The 12635-nt window shown below is 32.0% G+C and overlaps 1 protein-coding gene across 1 annotated transcript in view; it reads right to left on the bottom strand.

The window, feature by feature from the left end:
• Positions 1-12635, bottom strand: part of LOC114333418 (lysosome membrane protein 2) — a 705292-nt gene that overhangs the window by 676167 nt on the left and 16490 nt on the right. The gene's annotated exons all lie outside the window — the stretch shown is intronic.

The raw sequence follows: 12635 nt of genomic DNA, 5'->3' as shown, positions 1-12635 counted from the left end.
TCTTTAAACGGATTACAATCAAAAATTAAAGTAGATGCTCCAAAAGCAATTTTTACACATTGTTGTGCTCATAGATTACATTTAGTATTGCAAGACGGCTCAAAATGTATTACAAACTGTAGGATATTTTTTGTCGCCTACCCGAAGTATATGACAATGTGTAGCCTACCCGCATACTGAGGTCACGAGCAGCCACTGCAACAGGGAAGGAAAACTTGATAGATGTAGAGAGCATTTTGAAGAACCGCTAAATGAGAGGCAGGAAGGTAATGACGAGGTGCAGATGGAAGTGATCCATGAAAACTACAACCAAGAGGATGTAGTGGTGCCGCTGACAGACGAGGAAATAATGGAAGTTTTAAGAAGCATAAAGAATAACAAGAGTGCTGGTATCAACGACATCTCTGGGGAGATGATTAAACATAGGGGTAAAATATTAGAAAAGACAATATGTAGCCTACTAAAGATGATATGGGATCACGAAGAAATGCCGAAAAAATGAAGTCAGGCTGTAATACACCCGAAATTTAAAAAGGGACATAAATCTCAGTTTGAAAGTTTCAGAGGTATCGCTTTGCTTGATGTAATTTATAAAGTCCTTGCCAAGGTTACAAGAGAAAAATTAGACAGATATGTTGGAGTGCAGGTAGGGGAATATCAAGGTGGTTTTAAGAAAGGAAGATCTACCATCGATCAAATTTTTGTACTAAAGATGTTACAGAGTTGTACCTACGAACAACAGCTAAACATGAAGCTCCTGTTTATATGCTTCAAGCAGGCATATGATACAGTCGTAAGGAAACGTTGTTATGATGCACTTGGGTTAATTGGGATACCGGAGAAGTTGGTCAAACTAGTGAAAAAAATACTGGAGAAAACAGAAAATCGAGTAGCACTGGAGGGTAGCCTCTCAGAAAAGTTCAAAGTACGAAGGGGTTTGAAGCGGGGAGACCCTCTGTCAGCTGTCCTTTTCAATTGTGTATTAGAGGCAATATCAGCGAAAGCGGGATCAGAACGCAAGGTACGCAATGATAGAAGAACTCAGGTACTTGCATATGCAGACGATATAATATTGATAACAAGAAAATAAAGAGAACTGCTAAGAGTATTTATCCTTTTTTAAAGAAAAGCTAAGCAGTACGTTCTGACAATTAAAGAATACAAAACAAAATTTATCGAAATGGGAGATACACTAAATGAAGGACAGGTTTTGAAAATTAGAATAGATAACGATGGAAAAGAATATTGTTTCGAGAAAGTGAAAGAATTTGAATACCTAGAGGTGACTCTAACAGAGAAATGAGATGAAGTTCTAGAAATTGAAAAAAGAATTGCGAAGAGAAGGCGAGCAGTTGGAGCATTGAGCAAACTTTTAAAAAGTAGTCTTATCTCAAGAGCAGCAAAATTGCTGTTATATAGAACGCTGTATAGTAGTGAGCGTTGGGTTCTGAATAAGAGAGAAAAAAATGCATTGGAAAGATACGAACGGAGTGTGCGGAGTAAGGTTTTCGGTGGAGTCAAAGTGGGAGAGAACGAATGCGGAAGTTCAAGAACTGTTTGGGAAGCCAGTAATCAGCCATGTGGTTAAAACAAGAAAACTTCGCTGGCTGGGACATGTGGAAAGCATGTCAGGGGACCGATGGGCGAAGAGTATATTGCTAAGAGGCGAGGGAAGGAGAAGGAGGGGTCGACTGCGGAAAAAGTGGCTGGAAGCAACCAACGAGGATCTACAAAGAGCAGGCGTTGTAAACTGAAAGACAGCTGCCCTGGACAGAGTAAAGTGGAGAAAGATAGTTGAAAATTTTCAAGCCATGGGCCCTTGAGCCATTCAGTGCTCTTATGCGTGTCCCGAAAAGATTAGTCATAAATTATACCACAGATTCTGGGGTCAAAAATAGGTTGATTGAACCTAACTTACCTTAATACAAATGTGCACATCAAAAATGTTACAGCCCTTTGAAGTTACAAATTGAAAATCAATTTTTTTTAATTTATGGAAAACTGTTACAGACTTCTTATTGAAAATGGACATGTGGCATTCTTATGGCAGAAACATTTTAATAGTTATTTATGATATAAGTGTTAAAAGTACACGTTTAAGGCACGCATGTGAAAGTTTTGCAGAATGAGCGAAAGCGAGTTCTGCAATTCACATGAGTGCCTTAAAAATGTACTTTTTAACACGCATATCATACAATATTTTTTCTACAAACGTAATTACAGGACAATATCTACAAAAACTTTTACTTGAACTTGACTGACATTCCAGTTTTATATTTTTTTGACATTACATAAAAATTGTATATACGGTCAATACGAACTGCAGTGCCTTAATTTTTTTTAAAGCACTAGTGCCTTAAATAGCATTTTTAACGCTCATATGGAGTGCTAAAAATTGCATTTTTAACACGGTTGTAGAAAAAAAGAATTAAAGTGAAATTTGTGCACATCATAAAAATTTTATGGGAGTTTTGTTCCCTTAAGCCCCCCTAAACTTTTGTGTATGTTCTTATTAAATTATTATTGTAGTACTACTACATTATGTTGTTTATAAAATTTTTCGCCTAGTATTTTCTTGGAAAGCCAGTTTTTATCGAGATATTTTGAATATTTGTCAAATCCACCACATATTTGTATATGGTTAAGTACGATTATAGAGACCTGGTAATAATATGAAAATTTATTTATAATTTACATATTTTGGTACATTTTGAAACATATTAAATAATCTCCACATCTCGATAAACGGTGCTTATCGAAAAAATACTAAGAAGCAAAAAGTTTTAAAAACACCGGTATAACTAATGGTACCGCAATAATAGTTTAATTGGAACGTACACAAATATTTGGAGCGTTTAAAAGAACGAAACCCCCATAAAATATTTATGTAATCATATTAAAAAAACAAGCCGCATCTCGATAAAACTGTCTCATCGAAAAAATACTAAGAGTTTTTAAAGCTTAAAGTTTACTTAAGAGCAAAAAAGTTTTAAAAATATTGTGTTTAACTAATGGTACCACAATAATAATTTAATTGAAACGTACACAAAAATTTGGGGGGGGTGAAGGGAACAAAGTCCCATAAAATTTTAATAGGGTGTACAAATTTCACTGTTGTTTTTTTAAGATGTTCCTGCCATAAGAATGCCACATGTCCGTTTTCAATAAAAATCAAGAGTTTTCGATATATGAAAAAAAAAATAAATTTTCATTTTGTAACTTCAAAAGGCTGTAGCTTTTTTTGTGTGCACTATTGTATATAGGTAAGTGAGGTTCAATCAACCAAACTATTTTTGACCCCAGAATCTGTGGTATAATTTACGACCAATTTTTTCGGGATACCCTGTATAAGTACGTACAATACGTGTATGTTCGATAGAGATACATGACGCACCATATAGAGTAAATAACTAACAATTAACTTAAAAAAAATGACATAAATTGAAATAGGCCAGATAACGCTCTAGAATCTTAAAATTAAATATTTAAAATTCAATTTAGGCACTTGGCAACCTCAAAAATAATAATTTACATATTATTATTGAGTTGTTGTCAAACTCCAAAAATGGGTATTTTCACATTTTTCAGATACTTAACAAATTGGAAACTGACAACTTTTGAGAGAATTGTTGGGACATCTTTTTTATTAAAAGTGGTCCAACAAATCTAAAAAATTATTTTCCGTAGCAGAAAAATGTGATTTTTGTAATTTCACAAACCAATTTTCATAAATATCGTGCATATTTATAGTTTCTAATATATAGAGAGTGTAAGTATGTACGTGTGTACGTGTTACGAATCAAAAAAGAGAAGACCATATTTAGAGAGGAAGTTAAGATAATATGTGAAGAAAAGAAGAAATTATTTTTGCAATACAGATTAAAACAAATACAACAGGCATACAACCACTTTAAATGAATCACAAGCGAAACCAACCGTTTAGTCAGACAAATAAAAAGGGAGCACAGGGCGAACTTTTCAAAACAGGATGAAACACAAAAGAAAATATGGAGAATGATCAAATAAAAAAGAAAAGATATGAACGAACTAATAAAAACGAAACACATTCAAAAGAAAATAAGGACAGGCTGCTTACACAAAAATCGGATGGATATTCGTTTTGCTTTAGCTTATTGTTAAATAGCCCTAGAATGTTCATTATGTAACTGACTTGATTGGTAGTAATTGTGTTCCTCATGTTTTTCTTGAAATGATTAATTCTTTTTTTACAACTTTACTTATTAAATCTCCCATATACTCCCAATATCATTTGGCAAACCATTTACGCGACATCCGCCATATGTCGGCCGCATTTAAAATCAGTGTCAATAGCCGTTAGCATCTGTGCATGTATAGATACTACAAAATCTCACTGATTTCAGCACTCTGGTGTCCAAATCTGTTAGTATTTGCAAATGTACTGTTTTTTCAAAACCTCATAGATTTCAACACCCTAGTGCCAACACACGCTATCATCTGTAAATATGCGTCAGGGAGCTGTATGTTTGTATGCGTAACTAATTTAATATAACCGCTAGAAAATTTAACATGTCAATTTTCCCAAAATAGAACAAATGCATGGTTTTAATTGTAAATATACTAAGATGTAAATTAGAGCTTGAGGGTCCGATAATAGAACAAGTCATGGAGTTTAAATACCTAGGCATCACACGATATATCAATAAAAAGCTCGAACAGAATTGGAAGATCAAGTAATAGTGGAGTCACTGAAGGTTTTCACCTCCGATTTCGTTGAACCTTCATCGATTTTCATGAAATTTGGTGAGTAGTTAGAAGATACTTCAAGGAACAAAGGTGACACGATGCCAACTTGCGCTTTTACCCTGGGGGCGGATGCCACCCCTTCTCGGTGGTGAAATTTTTTTTATTAAAAATAATACCACTAATCGATAGAGGTGCAACTTCTAAGCAAAATTTGTTATATAAAGTTATTAACATAAATCAATCCTTTTTGAGCTATTAAAAATCAAAAATTTTATTTCTTAAAAAAGAAATGCATGTTTTAAAGCTGTTTTCCACGTATTACTCAAAAACTATAAGCTTTTGTAAAAAAGCTATTATTACCAAAATTAAAGATAATAAAAAATTTAATACACTTCCCACATATAGAACTAAACTAATGTTATTTCACAGTGAGTTATAGGTAATTGAATGTACATTTTTTTTGACGAGTACTCAAATCTAAGTATTCACGCTTACATAACGGGAAAACAATGCATTTTATAGAATATACTTGTTACACACTTGCCAAATTACTTTATAATACCTATCAAATGAGCTCCATTAGAAGTTAATAGCATCAAAATTAAGCAAGTTATGATGAAAGTAAGAGAACCCTTTCGTTTTTTTTAGGAAAAAGTGAAAAATAAAACATACGCCATTTCCACAAAAATTAAAATTTGTAGTAATCCTCACCAGAATTTTTTTAGGTTAACATAGTTAATGATTTCAACAATTTTGACCGGTTTAGAATGCATATTTTTGAAAAAAAAATATAATTTATAAAAATCAGAATTTTAAAATTATCGTACTTTTCATTTTCTTTTGATAGTAACTCCAAAAATACTCAATATACGTAAAAATGATTTAATAACAAAATTTTAGTTTTTTCCAATTCAAATACATTACCTATTTTACTATTTCCGTAGAGTAAACAATAACCGAGATAGAGACGTTTAAAATTTCAATTTTGCTGCGAGAACCATGTAACCGGTGCCATTTAACCTTTTATTTTTAAAAAAGTAAGAGGTCTAAATGACTAATTTTGACGTTTTTAATATCTCTCAGAATCAGCTTTTAATTAGATTTTAGGTGAACCTAATGTCTTAAAAATTAACTGAGTTATTTACAAAAAACAATAACATTTTTTGGAAAAATTATTAGAAGATACATTTTGAAATATTTTTGTTGCATAAATTTTAATGCTATCAACTTTTTAGACGGCTTATTTGATAGATATTTCTATGAACTTTGACAAAAGTTTAATAAGTTTATGTTATAAAATGCATTATTTTCCCGGTATTTAAGCTTGAATACTTAGAATTGGGTAATCGACGAAAGAAATATATATTCAATTACCTTTAACTCACTTTTAGTTAACACTGAAAGGTTTTTCTAGTAAGGAGTTTATTTGATTTTTTATTAGCCTCAATTTTAATAATAATAACTTTTTTGTAAAAACTTACAGTAGTTTTTGAGTTATTTATGAAAAATCGGTCAAAAACATGCATTTTTCTCACGAAAAATTAAAATATTTGATCATTAATAACTCAAAAAGTTTTGATTTATTTTAATAACTTTATATAACAAATTTTTCTTATAATTTGTCCCTCTATCGAACTGTGGGGTTATTTTTAATAACATAATTTTCACCCCCGAGGATGGGTGGCATCCACCCCCAGGGTAAAAGCGCAAGTTGGCACCATGTCACCTTTGTTCCTTGAGATACCCTCTAACCACTCACCAATTTTCATGCAAATCGATGGAGGTTCAACGAAATCGGAGGTAATAGCTCATATCCACCTTCAGTGACTGCACTATAAATAAAGCAAACAGAGCCGCAAGTTGCCTAAATGAAACAATGTGAATAAATAAAAATATCGAAAAAGAAATTAAAGGCAGATTTACAAAACAGTTATCAGGCCAATAGTGGCTTACGAGGCAGAAACACAACCTGATACAGAGAAAACAAAAAAAATACTAGAAACAACAGAGGCACCCCACCCCCTTATCTATGAGCAGAGGTGAAAACCCTTCGAAAAATCGATGGTAAGACACTATGGGATAGAGCTAGAAGTGCAGATATATGACGGAGGTGCAAGGTGGACAACATTTATAACTGGGTAAAAAATAGAAGAGTGATATGAGTTGATTCCGTTACTGAACATTGGGATGATATGTGTCCTGTATTTTTGCAAATAAAGCAGGTGAGTGTACCTTGTGACAAAAATATGCGGTGAGGTGTTTGGTCAAAATTTATTAGAATAGAATCTGGAATTGCTGATGTTATAGGGCTTACATAAACTTGCCTCCGAAAGCTCAGTATGTGACTGTATTCGGGAAGAGTGGAGCTAATTTTCAGAAATGTTATTGGGGAAATAAGCTTTAAACCGATATTCTGTAATTCTTCAACTAATACTTGATGAGGAATTGACGGGGATACACCAGAAAAGACTAGCCTTTCTGCTGGAGAGACAAGTCTCCGTGCTGTTACAACTTCGCCGAGTACTTTTATAGAGCCATGTTGTGTCATGAAATTATCTACTACGGTTTTGTTTGCTAAATACATGCAGATTCTATTATGAGATAATCTAGATGAAAAAATAATATTTTTTGGGTTGATGATTGTGCCCAAAGGAATTAAATAATCCTTCAGATTAGCATTATCGATACAACTAAATACAATTGATTGGGTCTTACTGGGAAAAGACTGTGAAGCAGCTGAAGCATAACTGTTTGTGATATTTGAACGTTGATTTACTGGACTGGTTAGATCGGAAGGTGTGTTTACATTGTGTGAAGTCATTTTAAGCTGCGGTGGCGAAAGCTTCAGTCAGACTCTGGTAAGTGACAAACCAACCGCATGCTAGCTAACCTCACAAAATGATTGTACGGTGGTGTATTTTTCTTATTTGACGTTTTCGTTTCACAATAATAAACTAATAATTACGTATAGATGACTTACGTAGTAGTATCTAGTAGATAAACACTTTAGTTTTTTTTCCCTGATGTTATTATGATCTTTGGTAATGAAAAGTTTACAACAACATGAAGGATTTCACTTAAATTTTGAATTTTAGTGTGAATGTGGGGAAAATGCCTTCAAAGTTTATTCTGCTGTTATAAAAATTATGTGTAATATTGTTTTAACTAATTATACAAAAATAGCAGCCATCAAAGTAATTAATCTTCAAAAAAGTATAAAAAGAAAAATGACGATAAGGGCGATAACAAAAAAGAAAGTTATCTACTTAGTCCAGAAAGCCACTGCGCATCCGCTAGGAAAAATATTCTAACTCGGATTTTTTGCACAATCTTACTCAAAAAGGACTCCTTTTAACAAATTTGCATGTTGCCAGGACCAAAAGGTGGTCAAAAATTTTTTAAACATTTTTTTTTGTTTTTTTCCTAAAATTTTTTTTTTGGATGTAAAAAAGTTTTTTTTAGGTTTTTTGGATCATTCCAAACAGAAAAGGTCTTTAGTGACTTTTCTCTAAAAATGATAGTTTTTGACATATAAGCGATTAAAAATTGAAAAATTGCGAAATCGGCCATTTTTAACCCTCAAAAACTATGTGAAAAACTGAAAATTTGAATGTTGCTGAGGTAGGTAGATATTCTTTAAACATCGGTTGATGAAATCCCAAAGAGCTTTTTGCAATACAATATTCAAAACTTCTTTGTTTTTTAATTGCTAATCAAGCGTGCGCGACACTATTTTCCACCGACAGTATGATGCAAATGAAAGGAATAAATTCGTTATTTCGTAAACCGGTGATTTTAAGGAAAAATCCGAAACAGGTCGATTTTTATTTTTAAGTTATGATATTGTGGCATATATGGTATGCTAGTGACGTCATCCGTCTGGGCGTGATGACGTAATCGATGATTTTTTTAAAAAAGAATAGGGGTCGTGTGGTAGCTCATTTGAAAGGTTGTTCAATTCTCTATTCAGTAATGTAAACATTTACATAATTATTTATACAGGGTGTCCAAAAATTTTTTATTAAATTAAATTATTTGACAAAAAAAGAAGTAGAAGGACACGCTGTATAAATAATTGTGTAAATGTTTACATTACTGAATAGAGAATTGAAGAACCTTTCAAATGAGATACCACACGACCCCTATTCTCATTTAAAAAAATCATCGATTACGTCATCACGCCCAGACGGATGACGTCACTAGCATACCATATATGCCACAATATCATAACTTAAAAATAAAAATCGACCTGTTTCGGATTTTTCCTTAAAATCACCGGTTTACGAAATAACGAATTTATTCCTTTCATTTGCACCATACTGTCGATGGAAAATAGTGTCGCGCACGCTTGATTAGCAATTAAAAAACAAAGGAGTTTTGAATACTGTATTGCAAAAAACTCTTTGGGATTTCATCAATCGATGTTTAAAGAATATCTACCTACCTTGGCAACATTCAAATTTTCAGTTTTTCACATAGTTTTTGAGGGTTAAAAATGGCCGATTTCGCAATTTTTAATTTTTAATCGCTTATATATTATGTCAAAAACTATCATTTTTAGAGAAAAGTCACTAAAGACCTTTTTTATTTGGAATGATCCAAAAAAACTAAAAAAACTTTTTTCCATGCAAAAAAAATAATTTTAGGAAAAAAAACAAAAAAAAAACATTTAAAAAATTTTTGACCACCTTTAGGTCCTGGCAACATGCACATTTGTTAAAGGGAGTCCTTTTTGAGTAAGATTGTGCAAAAAATCCGAATAAGAATATTTTTCCTAGCGGATGCGTAGTGGCTTTCTGGACTAACTCTAAACCCTAACAATGCACATCAAACATTGTGAGCAATTGTTTTTAAAGTTATTTCTAGCGATATTTTGTATATAATTTAAAATAAGATATTATTTATTTAAAATAAAGTATTTTACACATATTTTTGTCATTGTTTGTTTTTTTTTTTTGTATAATAAACCTTACTTACAAGGAATTATTTTTAATTTGATTTTGTAAAAGCTTTTAATTAATATATTTTCCTGTTCGACTCAAAAATTACTATAAATTTTACTTGAATTTGTACTTTAAAATCGTAGTTTCGAAAGCGGTACTCCGAAAGTCAGACTACCGGGGTCTAGGACGTTTCATCGCCGCCGTTTCGATGCCGCCAGTTCGATGCCGGCCGATTCATCGCCAGTCAATTAATCGCTATCTGATATATTTCCGAATTTTCGACAGTTACAATTATTAGTTATTCTTAGTATTAATTAGGAATTCTAGGAAATGCGAGATATGACGGCGATGAAATGGACTGGCGATGAACCGGCGGCATCGAAACGGCCGGCGATGAACCGGCGGCATCGAAACGTCCCATTCCGGACTACCGAAGTCATCAATTGCGACGTTGCCTTTTTCTCTTCATGGCTTGTAAAGTAAAGCTGGCTGTGCCTTCACAAATTTCTTTAACGGATGAAAACTGTTTTATATCAGACTATACAGTACAGTACTGTACTTTACACAGTCTATATATAAATTAATACAAAAAAATACAATAAACAAAAAGAGAGATATACAAAATCTTAGCATAATTTACTGCAAAATTTTTTAATTTATGTACCATTTCGGTCTAATGCTGTTCGGTCTAGTGAGGTTTCGGTAAAATGCTTTTCGGTCCAATGAGTTCGGTCTACTGCTTTTGGTCTAATGATTTCGGTCTAATTGTCGTGTACCCAAATCTACATCAACCAAACTCCAGCAGTAATGGTGATAAACTACAACTATGACGGTACCATAACGGATGAAGAATGGACAAAGAACCAGAATATAAGAGCTCTCATCGGAAAAGTTAGATACACCTTTAAACGGGTGAGAAATGAATCCAGATATGCCCTGCTAAAAGTCATGCTGAACGTTTAATATATTATGATATTGATATATTCTTTTAATAGTATTGATATAGATAATATTATTGATACCGATTCGAATGAAGTATCTTAAACTAAAGTGCAATGCAAACGTAACTTTGTAACCTAATGGTTATTGACTATTGATTAACCCTACTTTAGGCGTGCGGTTATTGCTGACGAACTTAGTCGCGCGGTCTACGATTGTAGACCAGTAGTTTTTTGTCGTATAATACCGAATTTTGACAAAATTAACAAATTAATGGTAACATGTTTATTTATATTCGTACTTTGATGATAGATATCGTCGCCTCAAAGCAACAGTAGGATATGTCAAATATTGTAGTTTCGAGAAAAACGCAATTGAAGTTTTTACGAATTTTTCATTACCTAATAACTTTTTTATATTTGAATGGATTTACAATCAATTTTGTTTGAGTATATAACTTTACAGGCCTTACATAAATATTTATATTAATTCATAAAAAAGTGAAAAATAATTGGAAAAAAGTTACTTGTCCTACTGTTGCTCTAACAGTTAATCTGTTTTTTAACGATATCCGTAAATATGTGTTATTAAGTGAGGACGTTTGAGTTGGAATAAATTCATTATCTCTAGAATGGGAGCATTTGGAGAGAAATGCTGAGACAGGTCGATTTTTACTTTTAAATTATGACTTTTTACCATATATATCATACTAATGACGTCATCCATCTGGTCGTGATGACGTAATCGGTGATTTTTTTAAATGAGAGTAGGGGTGGTGCGATAGCTCATTTGAAAGGTTATTTAATTCTCTATTCATTAGTATAAACGTTAACATAATTATTTATACAGGGTGCCCAACAAAATTTTTTGTTTATTAAATTAATTGAGACAAAAAGAAGAGTGTATGTAATTCATGTACTTTAAAATACATTTGAGTGCTGTCAGAAATCAAAAAGAAATGTTTATTTCATAAATAAACATTGTTTTTCGCTTAAATTCAATGTTAAATCTGCCACCCACCTGTCGCTTAGCAGCTTGAATATTGAATTTAAGTGAAAAGTAATGTATATTTTTTGGAGATAAACATTATCACCTGTTTTTCTGACAGCAGTAAAATGTATTTTTAATTAAATAAATTACTTACATTCTTCTTTTTGTGTCAAATAATTTAATAAAAAAAAAATATTTTTTGAACACACTGTATAAATAATTAGGTTAATATTTACATTACTGAATAGAGAATTAAAAAACTTTTCAAATGAGCTATAACACAACTCCTACTCTCATTTAAAAAAAATCATCGATTACGTCATCACAACCAGATGGATGACATCAGTAGTATGATGAATATGGCAAAAAGTCATAATTTAAAATTAAAAATCGAACTGTCTCAGGATTTCTCTCCAAATTCACTCCTTCTCGAGATAATTAATTTATTCCAACTCAAACGTCCTCACTGTATAAACTTATATTTGTATGTACTGAAGTTTTGTTTAAAATTTTACACATTTTATTATAAAAAACAAAACAATTTTGTTCAAACATTTTATTAGATAAATTATAAACTCAATATACATGTTTTCCGACACTTTTAAAACTCGACAACGAAAATGACAAACAAAAGAGAATGGAAAATTAATCAGAATTAGTTGTGGTTACATCGGATGCAGACTAAAAAATATTGACTTATACTGGATATTTTAGATTTTGTATAACTTAAATTGGCTGAGGCTGAATTATTCATTTTTATTCTCACAACACAACTTTTAATATGAATGTAATAGTAGAACTGTGGTAAGATTTCTGAAGATAATAAATATTGTGGATGCAAGCCGTTTAATATAAAAAAGACAAATGTTCGCAATTCGGCAATAACTACATTAACAGTAGGATGTGTGTAAGATAACTTAGTGTTGCATTAATATTTTGTGACCAAAATTAGTAAACGAGAAAATACAACAGTAGGATATGTATGTTGTCTTAGTGTTACATTATAGCATACGAGTTAAAAAAAAATTAAGCTACACA

The sequence above is a fragment of the Diabrotica virgifera genome, chromosome 3, assembly GCF_917563875.1.
Source record: "Diabrotica virgifera virgifera chromosome 3, PGI_DIABVI_V3a".
NCBI lineage: Eukaryota > Metazoa > Arthropoda > Insecta > Coleoptera > Chrysomelidae > Diabrotica > Diabrotica virgifera.
The sequence above is the reverse complement of the archived record's forward strand: the minus strand, read 5'-3'. Positions and strand labels throughout refer to the sequence as shown.